A 15,135-nucleotide genomic window follows, 5' to 3' on the forward strand; every position below is an offset into this window, starting at 1 on the left:
CACATGTAAATTTCTCAAACATGAGTTCTTCCAAAGAACAGCAACCAAGGTGAAAAGACCTAGCAGTGACATGAGGGTGGAGAATATGGTAGAGAGATATGGGCAGCACTGGGTGGAGGGCAGCAAAGGCCCCAGCCAGGCTGACTTCTGGTCCTAGCTGCAGTGATCCCAGACTAAAAATGCCTCTTCATCTCTCTATACCTGTATTTCTTTAATGAGTGGAAGTGAGGGGTGCCTGCTGCCCACCTCCACCCCTTCATCTGTCCTCCATCTCCCACACTGAGGTCTGGTATGAGGAACCCCTGGATATTCTCCACCATGTTGTTAACCCTGGACTCAAGGCCTGACTAGATCACCCTCCAGTAATTTATGAGCACTCAGGAAAATGTTAGAAGGGCATTTCTCTCTACACTCAGACTCTGACTCACTATGTGGCTTGGTCTCATTCTCTCTGGACTTCAGACTCTATATAAAATGAGGTCATTGTCCCAATTATCCTAACAGAGACACCATATGTTCATCAAGTTGTCTTGTGGACTGTAGAGAGCCATGCCTCTTCCAATTCCTGCTATGGGTTGGGGGAAGGCACGTGGACAGGTTCTAAAATTTTACTCTTCATTTAGCACTCACTTAGAGAGCCCCAAGGATAAGGCTGCATAGGCTCTCATCTTAAGGGCCTGACAGTTTAACAAAAGATTCAGAGACATGAAAACAAATCATCATACAATATGTAGAAGTCCAGTTCCTTTTAGTTCTCCTAAAACTCTCAACACCTTCTGGTGTTATGTTGACTAAAACCCCTGGCTTCAACCTTCCAAATTGTCATCCCTAAGGGGCAATGGTCTATCCTCAGGAAGAGACCTCTTCATCCCCTGTGTGGATGGGGTCATCTTTACCCAGGTACTAGTTCTAATTCTAACAGGTCGTTTTGGAGATTCATCACCCCAAACCACCATATCTTTAAGCTCATCATCTACAGCCTGTTTCTTCATAGATCCATTTTGTGGTCTTCTCCTGTTCTGAAACAAGCTCTTTTTCCTAAAAACCACATTTCCCAGGATCTTTTTCCCACTGGTTTCCAACTAGGTTTGGCCAGTAGAAGGCTCCAGTGGGATATTAGAAGTTGGACGAAGGGAAATCCAGATTAATTCCTTCTCTGTCTTTACTGAAGCTGATGTCTTCAGCTGTGGCTACATCTCATTATAGAAAACCCGAAATATCATGTCCTTCTTCCACACATAGTCCAGAATACTACTGGAAACATTATGAAAAATACACAGATTTCCTCAGATCCACAAAGTTGTGAAGCCAACCCCTCTAAAGAAGAGGAGCCTCCAGAACCCATACCTATGGGGGGGTGAGCTAAGATTCAACATTAATATTTCTGACTCCAAACCACCCCACAGACCACAGCTGCACTCTTCCTCTACCACAGGTCTCACTCCTGCACACTTTGGGCAGACCTGGCTTGGGTCCCCGGAATATACTACAGTGATCCTGACACACACATTGTCCACCTTTGGTGAAGGTATCAGGCCATTCCGGAGATCTTAGAAAGCACATCAGGTTCCCCTCAACTCCTCCTTCTCTTCCCATTTTCATATGGGTGTGATCTGCTTACAGTGAAGGCTAAGAGCAGGCAGAGAAGCAGGCTAACCATCAGTAGCATTTCCCTGTACCTTTATAATGGAGTTGCTGTGTGAAAATCAGGACCCCAGCAAATGAAAGGAATTCCAGAGAATTCTTGGCAACAAGCCTGCAACAAGGTTATGTATGGAACCCTGGTTGAAATGCTTCTTCCACAGTGGGAGGCATGGCCAGAGGCAAGGAGGATGGGGATAGGGTTGCTCTCAGCTGAATTTTAACATGTATAACCTAGAAAAAAATTAATATTATGCAAACATACACATCCAGCCCAGAAAATCAGACTTCTCCTAGGGCAGCCCCTCTCAAACATGGTGTTTTGATCAGATTTCTAATAAGCTGTGAGGTTTTCCAAAGCAAGCTTTAATAAATAATAACTGAAGAACCAAAGATAAAGAACCCCCCACTGAAGAGGATTCAAGGTTGTCTCCATCCCAAACCTCTCTCTCCTGAGTGCCATTTCTGTATCTCTGTCTCCACCAGGGGATATTGATGGGGAAGTGAAACTCAATACCATTCCAGCTAAACTTAACCCCTCCCCTACTTTATTTCTCAAACCTTCTTATACTCCTATTCCCCCTCCCATTATTGGTAATGGTACCAAAATCCAGCCAGTCAACCATGCCAGAAACCAGGAACTCACCTTAAATTGTTCCCTCTCCTACTAATCCTTCCTGCATCTTAATTGGGGCATACACAGCCCTAAGCTAGGTCACTAGCTAGGTCCACGGTTTTAATTTCTGTTGATGTTGATCTCTTTATGAGAGAAAAAGATCAAAGAGGTTCCTTTCCAGAGTCAAAGAGGGCCAGTGAATATCTGTCCTTCTCTTCTAGGCTTCCATACTCATTCTGTGACAGGTTCATGCATTCTTTCTGCCTCCCTCTTGGCCCCACATTTCTGGCATGAGCCCAGACTTAGTTGAGCAGCAACAACCCCAATGCTAGTTAGTTACTCCCCTCGAGTCACCATCACAGAAGAGTGGGTACCCATGTAACCTGCCAGGTAAGTTAGGGTGAGGAAAGCAGTGTCCACAGTGAATATCTGCTAACCAGGTGAGATGATTTCATGCACCCATCAATGAAAGAAGGCTAAGCCATAAGAGATGTCCTTGTGGAATCAAACAGCCTCTCTCTGGAGGCTCCAGCTTGAGTTTCCCATAGCCAGCACCCAAATAAGGTCCTCTGCCCTGGCTGCACTTACATGGGATCCCATACCAGGGAAGCTTTTCACCCTATCTCTTCCACCAAAACTGTTTCTGGGAACAATTTGAGAGCAGTTTGAGATCTAAATTCACACAACTCTGAATTGGAGCCACTGAGTTCCTGGTTCCAATGTATTGTACATATTCAACGTGAGGTTTTATCTGTCACTGTGGACTTCCAGCTTGGGGGTTTCCAGGATGATAGGGCTTGCCTTTCTTGCCTCCAGAAGAGACTGATCCAGGCCAGCACATAGAAGTACTCTGTGAGGTGGACACATCATAGATGCATCAGTCAGCCCAAGCCTTGAAAGACAGAGAGTCCCCATTCTTGGCCTCACTCCCTGACCATGCCTGAGACACACTCCTTCTCCCTTCCAGGCAGCAGCACCCAGCAGCACTGTGCAGGGAGAACCTTTCCCTTTGTAGATGGCTTGTTCAGAGCAAAGAGACATCACATGTCTACCAAAGTGCTTGTCAACTATAGACAGCCAGAGATATGGAAGCAGAAGGAACAGTGTAGCAAACATCCTGGATGGTGATGATAGGAAAGGACTGCCATTGTTGAGTGGATGGAAAAGCTTCCTGAAATGATAAATGCACAAACATCAGTGCTCATGTTACTTGAATCTGCCAATGTGCCTGTTTCTAATGCTTTCTCATTTGACTCTCAGAACTACAATGTCCATGCTTCATGGACAGCAGCATAGGGAGGAGGCTGAGTGAGGAGCACTCATTGTGTTCCCCAGTGCTGACATTTAATATCTTTTCTGAACTTTTGTTTCTTTGTCTGAAAATAGAAGAATATTAGCATCTGCCCAAAAGTAGCATCTTACTTTCCTCTGTGTCTAGTAGCCTGTGGAAAAACAAGAGCCTAGCCTAATAATTCATAACTCACTCAGGCCCAAAGCCTGCTACTAACACATACTGTGCAATACTCCATTACTATATGGAAATGCAACTTATGAATAAATTCACCCACCTACAAACTTTTTCAATAGATCAATGCCATGAAATTTTATATAATGGACCACCAATAGAAAGGTCATTTATAGTAAGAGTGTTTCAATGTGGAAATGTTTGAGCACAACTAGAGTAGAAGATATAACAAAGACGTCAGATGACTGGATTTAAGAGAATGGATTTGGGAAAGATATTATATTTTGACATTTTAATATAAGAGAAAAATATTCATAGTTGTAAATATAAATAGAGTGATAAGGAATTCCAGAGCAACAGTCTGACTGGGGCATGTGTGTGTGGTGTTTTGGACTCTCAAATTGCCATGAATGCTATTACTATGGATGATGGAATTTTCCAAAGTGAATTGCTCTCAGTAAAGTTCTAAGCAAAAAGTTTAGGCCTCTTTACATGATAATTGCATGCTTGGAAAATGCAGTACAAAAACTATGTCCCCAAATGCTTTGTATTTATATATAAAAGTGAGTTGTATACTAGGTAACAGTAACTATAAGTTTCTGACTAACATGATTGTCCTCCTGGATATTCTAGAGTCACAAGAAATCTGGGTCAAAACTTTATTAGACTGTCCCCAAATGTGCAATATGTCCAGCATCCCTATTGCCCATTAAATGTCATGTATTATAGGGGCGCCTGGGTAGCTCAGTCAGTTGAGTGACCAACTTCGGCTCAGGTCATGATTTCACAGTTTGTGAGTTCGAGCCCCATGTCAGGCTCTGTGCAGACAGCTCAGAGCCTGGAGCCTGCTTCTGATTCTGTGTCTCCCTCTCTCTCTGCCCCCACCCCCCACTCATGCTCTGTCTCAGAAATAAATATACATTAAAAAATTTTTTTTAAATAAATAAAAATAAATGTCATGTATTACCACCACCACAAATAATAATTGTAACAATTCAAAACACCTCTATAAATCTTCAAAACACTCCTTAGGAGATAGTACCTTCCTATTTAGAATCACTGACCTACCACTAAGAGCTTTGTTAATGAAAAGATAAATACTGTTTGAAATAACAAGAAATCAGCTATCAGCCCTGATTGGTGGGTAAGAAGAGCATCAATATCACAGATCCTCAAAAGGAATGTGAATAATTACATAAGCATTTTTTTTTCCTGAGTATAGCAGTCACTTGAATTAAGTTATGCTACAGTAACAAACAACCCCTAACTCTCAGTAGCCTAACACTACAAATGTTAATTTCTCCCTCATGTTTCATGTCTGGAATGCATTGATAGAAGTACTCTGCTCATCTTTACAATGCAGCAATCCAGTCTGACAGAGGTTTCATCTTAATATTACACAGCCGTCTAATAAAAAAAAAAAGAAATGAAGAAAAGAAAAGAAAAAAAGAAAAAGGGGGGCGCCTGGATGGCTCAGTCGGTTGAGCATTGGACTGTGGCTCAGGTCATGATCTCATGGGTTCGTAAGTTCGGCCTGCATGGGGCTCTGTGCTGACAGCTCAGAGCCTGGAGCCTGCTTCTGATTCTGTGTCTCCCTCTCTCAATCTCTCTGCCCCTCCTCCACACACACTCTGTCTTTCTCCGCCTCTCAAAAAATAAAAGAAAACTAAAAACAAAACAAAACAAAACAAAACAAAAAACATTACACAGCCCCGTCCCTGGTGCGATTCCGTCCTGCGCGGCTGTTCTGTGGAACAGTAGTCGTTTCTCTCTGTCCGCCTTATCTCCCACCTAAGTGCATGCCACCACCTCGTGGAAGATTTGATGGACATGAACATGAGCCCCCTGAGGCCCCAGAACTATCTTTTCGGTTGTGAACTAAAGGCTGACAAAGATTATCACTTTAAAGTGGCTAATGATGAAAACAAGTACCAGTTATCTTTAAGAACGGTCAGTTTAGGGGCTGGTGCAAAGGATGAATTGCACATTGTTGAAGCAGAGGCAATGAATTATGAAGGCAGTCCAATTAAAGTCACATGGCAACTTTGAAAATGTACAGCCAATGGTTTTCCTTAGGGGCTTTGAAATAACACCACCTGTGGTCTTACGGTTGAAATGCGGTTCAGGGCCTGTGTACATTAGTGGACAGCACTTAGTAGCTGTGGAGGAAGATGGGTGCAGAGTCAGGAGATGAAGAGGAAGAGGATGTGAAACTCCTTAGTATATCTGGAAAGCATTCTGCCCGTGGAAGTGGTAGCAAGATTCCACAGAAAAAAAGTAAAACTTGCTGCTGATGAAGATGATGATGGAGATGAGGATGACCACGATGATGATGAAGATGGTGACAATGATGATTTTGATTATGAGGAAGCTGAAGAAAAGTCTCCAGTAAAGAAATCTATATGAGATACTCTAGCCAAAAATGCACAAAAATCTAACCAGAATGGAAAAGACTCAAAACCATCAACACCAAGATCAAAAGATCAAGAATCTTTCAAAAAACAGGAAAAGACTCCCAAAACACTGAAAGGACCTAGCTCTGTAGAAGACACTAAAGCAAAAATGCAAGCAAGTATAGAAAAAGGTGGTTCTCTTCCCAAAGTGGAAGCCAAGTTCATCAATTATGTGAAGAATTGCTTCCGAATGACTGAACAAGAGGCTATTCAAGATCTCAGGCAGTGGAGGAAGTCTCTTTAAGAAAATAGTTTAAACAGTTTGTTAAAATTTTCCGTCTTATTTCGTTTCTGTAACAGTTGATATCTGGCTGTCCTTTTTATAATGCAGAATGAGAACTTTCCCTACCGTGTCTGATAAATGTTGTCCAGGTTCCATTGCCAAGAATGTGTTGTCCAAAATATGTTTAGTTTTTAAAGATGGAGCTCCACCCTTTGCTTGGTTTTAAGTATGTATGGAATGCTATGATAGGACATAGTAGTAGTGGTGGTCAGACAAATGGAAATGGTGGGGAGACAAAAATATACATGTGAAATAAACTCAGTATTTTAATTAAAAAAATTGCACAGCTGTCATAAGAAGTGGGTACAAGAACCTTTGGTTTCTAAAGCTTTTACCTTCATGCGACAAATGTCACTTTTGACGAAGGCAATCATCATGGTCAGAGTGGGGAAGGGCAATCCAACATATACCCTGTTCAGGAGGGCCAGAAACAGAGATATTAAATAGTGGCTCCACAGACTACAATACCGGGCTTTGGGAATCAGAAGAACCTGAATTTAAACTCCATCTTGACTTGCTAACTGTGCAATATGTGACATTACTTGGCGCTTCCAAACCTCAGTTTCTTTATCATTAATAGTAATAATAATAGTCCCACCTGTGACTTGTTGATCATTTACTTTGTGCCAGACATGGTACAAAATGTTTCACATTTCACTGGATTGACAGAAGAGCTTCAAGGCAGATGGTATTATGAGAGAAATAGTATCTTTCTTGTGGTAATGTTATGAGAACAGAATGAGGTAAGCATATATAAATTGTAGTTGGTGATCTAGAAAGTGCATTTGGGTCCAGCTCTGTGAAATGTACTGTAGGGAGTATGGAAGAAGCAGAGTAGTAGGGGGCTCAAAAAAAGAAGTGGGAGACATAGATGTAACATTGAAAAAGGTTATAGATGATTGGGAAGATGAAACATGAATGTGTGAACCAGAAAACTATGAGACACACTCCCTGCAATGGGAAAGTAGAATTCCTCTAAAGCATCATTAACAGGCGTTGAGGAAGCAGAGAATAAAGAAGAGGAAACACCAACCAGGGGGAAAGTAAGCCAAGATATGACTAGAAACAGGTAAAACTTCTGGAGTCATGTGCTGGTGAGGGCATGGAGAAAAGTTACCATGAGTATTTCACTTTGTTCTCTGAAATCTATGAATACACCACTAGTCATTTCCCTGATGGATCTGAGATCTCCACATAGGTAATCAGCTCCAGCTGACACCGACATCAGCACTTGTCTGATCCAATCTCCTTTTTTTTTTTTTTTTTCAGATGAGGAACCTGAGGCTCAGAGAAAATGCAACTTGGCTAAAGTTGAATGAGGGCTTATCTGTGTCTCCTAAGTCCCTCTAATGACTATTGCTCCCTCCACCAACTTCCCTCAACATCAGGAGAACAACAGAGAACTAACTCTACCTGCTGCTGCCCCATCTCCCAGTTCTTAGAGGAATAGCCAAGGACTTGCTCCTGAATCAAAGCAAGGTCTTGGAAAAGGTATTAATATTTCCAGAGATTTACTGACACTCCATTGGGGTAGATTATACTTCCCTGTCTCACTGACAGTAGGCTTGGTCATATGACTTTCTTTGAATTATGAAATGTGAGCAGAAATATGTGTTCTACTTTTCACCAGAAGCTAGTGTGTGGTTAGTATGTGATTATCCTCTCTCTCCCTCTCTCTTTCTGTCTCCATTTTTTTATTGTGATACAATACATGTAATGTAAAAATTTATTACCTTTACCATTTTTAATTATGCAATTCAGTGGTACTAATCTCTATGCTCTCTTTTCCCTCCACCATGACAACCAGCAATTGTTCAGATAGCATCTTCTCCATCATCCTGTGTCCCAGGTTAATATGAATTGAAAAATATACACTGCTGAGTCGATAATATGAGCAAGAAATAAATATTTAACATTGTAGCTTCTGGCACCTTGGGGTCACTTGTTATATAAGTATATGACTTCTCCTGGATGATACTCAAAACAATACATGGCTATCATCTTCAACTTGCTGTCCACACTGCTGGCTATACACCATGAAGCTTCCATGCAATAGCACCTGACTCGAATGGAAATAGAAGAAAGTGTTTTTACCTTCTAAAACCTCATACCTAAACATCATAGAAGCCATTTATGAAAAACCCACAGCTAACATCATCCTCAATGGGGAAAAACTGAAAGCTTTTCCCCTGAGATCAGGAACACGACAGGGATGTCCATTCTCACCACTGTTGTTTAACATAGGGTTGGAAGTAATAGTGTCAGCAATCAGACAACTAAATGAAATAAAAGGCATCAAAATTGGCAAAGATGAAATCAAACTTTCACTTTTCACAGACGACATAATACTCTACATGGAAAACCCAAGAGACTCCACCAAAAGACTGCTAGAACTGATACATGAATTCAGCAAAGTCGGAGGATATAAAATTAATGTACAGAAATCAGTTGCATTTTTATACAACAATAATGAAGCAACAGAATGAGAAATAAAGATTATAAATAAAGAAAGAAATAAAAGAAAATAAAAGAAATAAAGAAATAAAGAAAATAAAAGAAAATAAAAGAAATAAAGAAATAAAGAAATAAAATTGCGATCCCATTCACAATTACACCAAGAACCATAAAATACCTAGGAATGAACTTAACCAAAGATGTAAAAGATCTGTATGCTGAAAACTATAGAAAGCTTTATGAAGGAAATAGAAGATACAAAGAAAAGGTGGGGGGGGAAAAACTCCATGCTTATTGAATGGAAGAATAAATATTGTTAAAATGTCAATACTACCCAAAGCAATTTACACATTCAGTGCACCAGCATTCTTCTCAAAGCTAGAATAAACAATCCTAAAATTTGTATGGAACAACAAAAGACCACAAATAGCCAAAGTAATATTGAAGAAGAAGACCAAAGTGGGAGGCAACACAATCCCAGACTTTAGCCTCTACTACAAAGCTGTAATCATCAAGACAGCATGGTATTGGCACAAAAACAGACACATAGACCAATGGAATAGAATAGAGACTCCAGAATTGAACCCACAAAAGTATGGCCAACTAATCTTTGACAAAGGAGGAAAGAATATCCAATGGAAAAAAGACAGTCTCTTTAACAAATGGTGCTGGGAGAACTGGACAGCAACATGCAGAAGAGTGAAACTAGACCACTTCCTTACACCCTTCACAAAAATAAACTCAAAATGGATAAAGGACCTGAATGTGAGACAGGAAACCATCAAAACCCTAGAGGAGAAAGCAGGAAAAAACCTCTCTGACCTCAGCCACAGCAATTTCTTACTTGATACATCTCCAAAGGCAAGGGAATTAAAAGCAAAAATGAACTATTGGGACCTCATGAAGATAAAAAGCTTCTGCACTGCAAAGGAAACAATAAAACTAAAAGGCAACCAACAGAATGGGAAAACATATTTATGAATGACATATCAGACAAAGGGCTAGTATCCAAAATCTCTAAACGACTCACCAATCTCTACATCCAAACAACAAATAATCCAGTGAAGAAATGGGCAGAAAACATGGATAGACACTTCTCCAAAGGAGACATCCAGATGGCCAGCAGGAACATGAAAAGATACTCAACGTCACTCCTCATCAGGGAAATACAAATCAAAACTACACTGAGATATCATCTCACGCCAGTCAGAGTGGCTAAAATGAACAAATCAGGAGACTATAGATGCTGGAGAGGATGTGGAAGAATGGGAACCCTCTTGCCCTGTTGGTGGGAATGCAAACTGGTGCAACCACTCTGGAAAACAGTGTGGGGGTTCCTCAAAAAATTAAAAATAGATCTACCCTATGACCCAGCAATAGCACTGGTAGGATTTTCCCCAAGGGATGCAGGAGTGCTGATGCATAGGGGCACTTGTACCCCAATGTTTATAGCAGCACTTTCAACAATAGCCAAATTATGGGAAGAGCCTAAATGTCCATCAACTGACAAAGAAGTTGTGGTTTATATACACAATGGAATACTACTTGGCAATGAGAAAGAATGAAATCTGGCCATTTGTAGCAACGTGGATGGAAGTAGAAGGTATTACACTAAGTGAAATAAGTCAGTCAGAGAAAGACAGATACCATATGTTTTTGCTCATATGTGGATCTTGAGAAATGTAACTGAAGACCATGGAGGAGGGGAAGCGGGGGAAAAGTTACATAGAGGGAGGGAAGCAAATCATAAGAGATTCTTAAGGACTGTGAACAAACTAAGGGTAGATGGGGGTGGGGAGAGGGGAAAGTGGGTGATGGAGAGGGAGAAGGGCACTTGTTGGGATGAGCACTGGGTGTTGTATGGAAACGAATTTGACAATAAATTATATTTAAAAAATTTAAGGTGCAGACTAGGAACAAAAATATTTGAAGAGGAAGGGCAATGTGTATAACTGAACATGTGCTTCCATTGGCATGGGGCATGTTCAAATGGCCTGATCATCCAGGTTGTTGAGGAAGGATTTTCTTCAGAACTGAGTCTTTAAAACAGGATGTCATAGCCAATTTTACCAGTCTAAAGAGAAATGTAGAGAGAAGAGAATTATGGCAAAAGAGAAGGAAGTTTCTTAATCAGTGACTATCATTTCAGGCAAGGAATTTTATTGCTATCTACCTTTGATAACATGTGGGTATGCAGAGACCAAAGAGATGTGATGGTGTCAAGTTGTCCAACCCCAGCCTGGGACCACCTGCCACTTGAACAATATCTGGTAGCCTGTCACGCAAGAGAACTGGTTCTTCGAGTGACCAAGCCCTCTGCCCCAGATGGTGTTTGCACTTCTTTCAAGGTCATACCTGTGTCATGCAAAGGTGGAGGAGGAAATAAAGGCTCCATAAACACATTCAATCCCTCTTTATGGCCCCCACTTATATACATGCCAGATGTTCAACTCATAAAAATCCCATTCTTCCTGGACATATAAAATGATTTGGGTCAAAGTTTGAGGAGGCAGACAAGGGTCTGGAGGTGATAGAGTTTGGTTGAGCACAGGTTTTGGCCATGGTGGAGCCCACCCTGGAGAAAGACAACCAATTGTGCAGCTCCCACTCAATTTCTGGCCCTTGGTGCACCCACCAATATTTATTATGCCCCTCATAAGAACCTGGACATAAGGGAAGTATAAAATCTTACCTGGACTCTGGAACTGGAGTGCCTAGGCTTAGAGAACCTAGAACAGTGCCAGCATGACTAGGTCTGAATAAAGTTTAGCTACAGCTGCTGATATAATGTTCTCATTCCATCACTTAGAATAGAGCTCATGGTTCAGAAGCTCAGATATGCAGTGGTTTTTGAACGTGGAGCCTGGAAGGTAAATGAGATTCAGGTAAGTTCATAGGCATTTGGCCTCTGAAATCCCCACTCCCTTAGGCCTGGAGGGAAAGTGAAGAAGCAGTTGTCACATGTGGAGAAACCACCAGACGAAAAATGAGGATCCCAACTCTGTGTCCCAGCTTTTTGGTTTAGTTCAAGAAGTAGAGATGGAATTCATCAAAATCCACAGTTTGGGGCACCATGAGGAAGGTGTCATCCTGAGGCCCACCATTGTTCATCTGAGAAGTGGACAAGTCAGAGTAAGGATCAGGTCCTGATGTGCAAGCCATTGTGAATAATCTTGTGATGTTCACAGCAATCCTACCAGGAAACCTGGGGAGGCCAAGGTTACAGTGTAGGTCTGGGCTAGGGCCTAGGCCCAGCACTGGGATGCTTTCCTGAGACCATTGCTCAGTAGGAGTTGAGACTCTAGATCAGCTGCCATGGGAGCATGAAAGGAGATTACTAAAAGAGAGAAAATGTCACCCTAAGTACTTCTTACTACCAACTTCAAGGCATTTTTCCCCACTCACTCATTTGCATGACCAAAAAGTGCTTTCTACCCCCACATGAACATGTAAGGGGCAGAACATATAAGGGTGTTGGGATGTGAAATGTGACTTGAAAAAGAGTTAGGGGGGAAAGCCAAACCATAAGAGACTCTTAAAAGCTGAGAATAAACTGAGGGTTGATGGGGGTGGGAGGGCGCAGAGGATGGGTGATGGGCATTGAGGAGGCACCTGGTGGGATGAGCACTGGGTGTTGTATGGAAACCAATTTGACAATAAATTTAATATTAAAAAAATAATAATTAAAAACAAAAAAGAGTTAGGATGGAGATGTGGAAGTTTTCCAGATAACAGAATAAGCCTAGAAGTCAAAAACAAAAGTTCTATGTGAGTGCTATGAGTGAACCAGTTTGGACAGAGTGGTGGGTGTGTGAAGGTGTGCAGCAGGGATGCATCTTGGGTTCAAATTATGAAGGTAACTGTCTTAGTTTCCTAGGGCTGCCATAACAAAATGCCACCCACTGGGTGATTTAAACAATAAAAATGGATTTCCCACTCTCTGTGCCCCAGTCTCCCTACCTAGGTCTCTCTAACTTTGTCCTTTCAAGTGTGTATCCAACTGGCCAGCACTTCTCTCCTCAGGACACTCTTTACTGTATGAAAGTACTCCATCTGAGAGTGTAAACTGGTACAACCACTGTGAAAATCAGTATGTGGAGGGGCCTCAAGAAATTAAAATTAAATTTACCATTGATCCAGCAATTGGACTTCTGGGTATATATCTGAATGAAACAAAATCACTATCCTGAATATATATGCACCCCTAAGCTCATTGCAGTATTATTCACAATAGCTAAGATATGGAAACAACATAAGTGTCTATCAACAGATGAATGGATGAAGGAAGTATAATATATATATATTATATATATATTATATATTATATATATTATTACATTATTATTATTATTATTATATATATTATAATATATATAATATATAATATATATAATATATATATTATATAAATATATATAATATATAATATACATATATAATATATATAATATATATAATATATTATATATATAATATATTATATACATATATAATATATAATATATATAATATATAATATATTATATAATATATAATATAATAATATATATAATATATATTATTATATATAATAATAATAATATATAATATAATATAATATATCATATAATATAACATATTATATGATATATTATATATATTATATATATAATATAACATATATAATAATATATAATATATATATTATTATAATATATATTATTATAATATATTATTATATTATATATATAATATATATATTATATATAATATATATAATATATATATATAATTATATAATAGAATACTATCCCGAAATAAAAAAGAAGGACATCCTGACATCCTGACATTTAAGACAACGTGGATGGACATTAGGGGAATTATGCTAAGTGAAATAAGTCAGACACAGAAAGACAAATAATGTATAATCTCACTTATATGTGGAATCTGTGAAAACGAACTATTAGAAACAGAGAACAGATTGGTACTTACCAGAGGCAGTGGGTAGAGGGCAAGGAAAATGGGTGAGGACAGTCAAAAGAGACAAACTTCCGATTACAAGATAAATAAGTTCTGGGGATATAATGCATAGCATGGTGACTATAGTTTAAAATACTGTATCATATTTGAAAGTTGACAAAGGTATAGATCTTAAAAGTTCTCATCAAAAACAATTTTGTAACTATGTGATGTGATGATGTTAATTAAATTTATTGTGGTAATCATTTCACAGTATATACATATATCAAATTATTATGTTACACATTTTATGTTAATCCTACTGGAATTTACAATAAAATATTTTAAAATTATTATGTTATATGCCTTAAACTTATACAATGTGTTAATTATATCTCAGTGAAACTGGAAAAATTAAAGTGCTCCATCCATACCTCAGAGGTATGTGCTGTTGGTCTTTTCATTAGTTAATTCATGTTCTTGAATTTGTAGTATCTCCTTATTCCTTGGATCAAAGACCTCCAGTAGCCAGAAAGATATAAAATCATAATAATAGTAGTCAAGATTTACCATGTGTGTGAAGTAATTTAATCTTCATAGCAACCCTATGATATAGAGATAACTATCGTGATCAGGTTGTACTTTAAAGATAAAGAAACTGAAGCATAAAGAGCTGAAATAACATACCCAAGTTCGAAAGGCTTAGCAGAAGGGATAAGGACTTGAACTCTTGTACCCATCCATAGACACACCTCCCTAAAGTACCTTCCTACAGCTTATAGGAGCAGTTGTTGCCTCAGGAAAGCTACACCTGGAACATCCCAGCTCAGAAACCAACCACAGGATGTAGAAGCCCCTGGAAGGCATGTAACTTCCACTTTTTGTTTATATACTTCTACATTCTGAGTATTTTACAGCAGACATATATTCTTTGCAATAATTGTTATCCATCAAGATGGAACTTAAAATGGAAGGCAGAGCATGAAAAAAATTTGTAAAGAAAAAGAGAAACTTAGCATCAAGATCACAAAACTAAGAAGTCTGAGAACAGTAACATTAATCTTTGCCATGACATGTATTATTAACTTTAAATTCAATAAAGAGTAAATCAACTTAAAATGATCAGTGTTAAGGGGCACCTGAGTGGCCCAGTCAGTTAAGCGTCCTACTTCGGCTCAGGTCATGATCTCCTGGTTCGTAGGTTGGAGCCCCGTGTTGGGCTCTGTGCTGACAGCTCAGAGCCTGGAGCCTACTTCAGATTCTGTGTCTCCCTCTCTCTGCCCCT

General features: G+C 39.6%; 1 pseudogene; it reads left to right on the top strand.

The window, feature by feature from the left end:
• The first annotated feature begins 838 nt into the window (after nucleotides 1-838).
• Nucleotides 839-6,720, top strand: LOC122242013 (annotated as a pseudogene).
• Nucleotides 6,721-15,135: the final 8,415 nt, after the last annotated feature.

Source organism: Panthera tigris, chromosome A1 (genome assembly GCF_018350195.1).
Source record: "Panthera tigris isolate Pti1 chromosome A1, P.tigris_Pti1_mat1.1, whole genome shotgun sequence".
NCBI classification, from domain to species: domain Eukaryota; kingdom Metazoa; phylum Chordata; class Mammalia; order Carnivora; family Felidae; genus Panthera; species Panthera tigris.